Raw genomic sequence first — 3320 nt, forward strand, 5'->3', positions numbered from 1 at the left:
CCAGCCCCGCCGCCCAGGGAAGCCGAGGCCGAGGAGGGGCGGCGGCGCCGGGAAAGTTGTGCCGGGCTCTGTCAGCGGGCTGGTCGGCTCCGGGCAGGCTGAGGGTTAACCGGGAAGTTCACGCTCTCGCACAGCGAGCTCCGTGGAAACTTGCCGCTCTGGTCGCTGTTTTTTTGCCACTGCTAGTCTTAAGCTGTCCCTTTCTTTCCCTGTTAATTCTGCAGAAGGGTTCTGGTGGCGTTCCTTCCCGGCCCTGCCTCCCCTGAGCTGGGAATGTGCGTTACATTGCACCAAAACGTTCCCTTGCGGGGAAGGATTTCGCGTCTCGAGGACGGAGGCGCGGTGCGCGCGGCTCCTGCGGCGCTCCGTGTGAGCTCAGGGAGGTACTGTGAGAAACCATGGCTGGGGAGAGAGAAACCGAAACGGGGTGGTGAGGGCCTACTTCTGCCTTCAGAAGAGAAGGAAGAAGAAAAAAGACAAAACTCTCCCTGGTTATGGCTGCAACAGAAATAGGGCTGTGGCGTGTTAGCGTTTCTATTTCAGCCCTACGTTGTAATGGTTACCAGCAGCCTCATTTCATTTTTATGGTCATCCTGGTTTCCTGGTTGCATGACACTTCCATTGGGCCGCTGTTCTTAATAATTTAACCTTTTATGAGATTGTTTTGATTTACAGTGCAGATTAGAGCAGACTGAAAAAGCATGATATCACCCGCTGGCTGTTAGCTCCTCTGCGCCTCATGCAAAGGTCTCCGCTGTTTAAGATGTCAGGAGAGAGGTCTCATTTTCCTTCCCCAGCCAGCCAGTCATTTTCTAATTTTATTTTTACTTAAGTGAAAAATCGCATTCAGATACTGTAACTTTGCCGTGCTGAGCTGTGCAGAATCTACGCTGAGTTTTGGATTCAATGGATAGCTTGTTTGCTCGCTGGAGTCCCAAGTCACATAAACTATGTTGAAAATAGAATTAAAACCACAGCTCGACATGTGCCTTGCCTCTGTTTGTTTTTTTGTGTCTAGTCTGAAGCCCAGAATAGCCTATATTGCTTGCGATTTCCAAAATGACTTCTGAAAATAAGCTGTGTGATATAACAGTCTATATAGCTTTCTCTCAGCATCTCAACTTATTCAACTGATCAATGCAAACAGATCCGTGTTGAGTTGGTGAGGTGGTACTTAGTTTACCTAAAGCTTGCAGGCTTGAGTTGCAATTCTCAAAGCAAAAGCAAACGTATAGTATAATTTAAATTTGAACAAAGGATCATTATCAGGCCGCCGCCTGACATGCTGCGAGCTCGGCCTGCGTTGCTCTGCCATAACAAGTACATACATAGAACTTTTGAATGAAGGCAAGTAGGTTATTAGCTTTGGACAATATTTCAAGAAAAATGTGGGGGCTGGCTGTAGCTATACCACATTCTTTGTACTTATCCTGCAACTTATGAATTGGTCTTCATCAAAAGCCCTAATTGATGTTCTCCATTTTCCTGATCCTTCTAATCTTCGAGGGTTTGAAGACCAAGTTTCCCGGTTTCAAATAACAAATCACATTCCTATTTCCAGTATTAAACCTCAGAAGAACTCTACAAACTTGTCATGATTTTGCTTAACAGCATTTTGGCCGCAGTAACTGGCAAGTATGTGAGTGCTGGCCAAGTACCCACTGCCAGCCTGCTGCCAGCCTGCCTCCAGCCTGAGAAGATCTGCTCCCTCTTCCCTGCCTGACCCTGGTGAGCGGGTCCGGCTCCCCAAACCAGACGGCCATTCCCTCTCTTGGGCTGGTTTCCTGCTGGCTCTGTGGTCAGCGGGGGCTGGAGCTGCAGGATGCACAGACAGAGCTGGCTGGGAAGACTGGGGCAGCCGCTCGCTGCAGCGAGCTGTCAGGGCAGCTCGGCTGTCTCCCGAAACCTCCCACCACTTACAAACAACAGAGAAGCAGCAAATGTCTTACGGTAACTGCTATCACTCTGTCAGATTTTTGTCAGAGATTAATGAATTTTAATTTTTACTAAGCAGAGCTGTTTCAGAAATGAAAGAAGTGCAGAAGTTGGGAAGCGACAGAGGTCTCTGATCATTCTTCTGGTTAATTCCTCTCTGATACAGGATTGCTGTGTCATTATGTTCCCAAATGCCTTCAGTTTTATTAGTAGGCTTTGCCTTGAATTTGTGGGCTTTCCAAGAAAGTCTGCACTAAAGAAAACAGAGCGTGGTTGTGGTAGAAGGCAACCAACCCTCATTCAGCGGCTGGAGCAGTGGAAATACATCCCTTAAGTCTCCTTAGTGAATCACATCTACGTGAGTGTCGCTGGTCAGAGGCACAGCAGCCAGATCCTCAGTTTTGAATGACTGCTTCCAAGCTGAATTTTGAATTGCAGGCATTATCTTAAAAAATAAACAAATGAATTAGATCTTAATTATCAAGTTGGTTGGGCAAAACTAATGGTAGGTTTAAGTTTGTTTCGACCTGGAGTTTTGGGTTGTTTAGCATACTGATACAGAATTCAATATTGAAAGCAAGTTCGGTCTCAGAATCTGACATCCTACATAATGTGGGCTGTGGCATTTTAACTAAGATTAGAACTTGTGAGTTAATTTTCCCAAGAAAATAGCCAATGTGGAGATTTCAAGAAAAGATTGCCCCCTACCACCAGTTGTTTCAGTGTAATTATCAGCTGTCTCATGGCTAGATGTTTGAACCTGAGTGTTCATTTTGACTTGTCAGTTTTCCAGCATGACTTTGCTGGTTTTTTTTCTCTTTAAAGTCAGTTTGGAATTGTCTGAATTGATTTAGTCAGTCATTTACCTTTGTCTTTTCCCTGTTACAAATGAGAAACACCAGGGCCTCACAGAAGTGACACTAATAGGGTAAGAAAGGTTTGAAACACTGAATACGTGTTTTCTGTGATAGCATTCGCTGTGCAACCAAAGGGAAGTAGGCACAGAATCCCATATACTTGAATACAGGAAAAACAAATGATGGTTGGCAATGGTTTTTCTCAGAGATCAGCAAGTATAATGCTTGCAGCTCCTCTTCTGCCTCTGTCTTCCTTGCCTTTGTGGGTGCTGAAGTGCAATCTTCTCTACTGCTGCTTCGCTCCACAGGAAGCAAAGGGCATTGAGAGCTTCCAGGGAACAGCTTTGGCTCTTTATTGCCACTTCTTATGACTTCCATTGCAAATTGGGAAAAAGTGGTCTTTGAAACTCACAGAAGCCATTTCTGGTGAGTGGGCCATCTGGAACCACACTACGTTGCTACAACTGAGGCCCTGCTGTCCCCTGCATAAGTCAGTTCCCAGTGCGTGGCTTTGCTGCCAGCTGGCAC

Source organism: Numida meleagris, chromosome 3, assembly GCF_002078875.1.
Source record: "Numida meleagris isolate 19003 breed g44 Domestic line chromosome 3, NumMel1.0, whole genome shotgun sequence".
Classification (NCBI taxonomy): Eukaryota; Metazoa; Chordata; class Aves; order Galliformes; family Numididae; genus Numida; species Numida meleagris.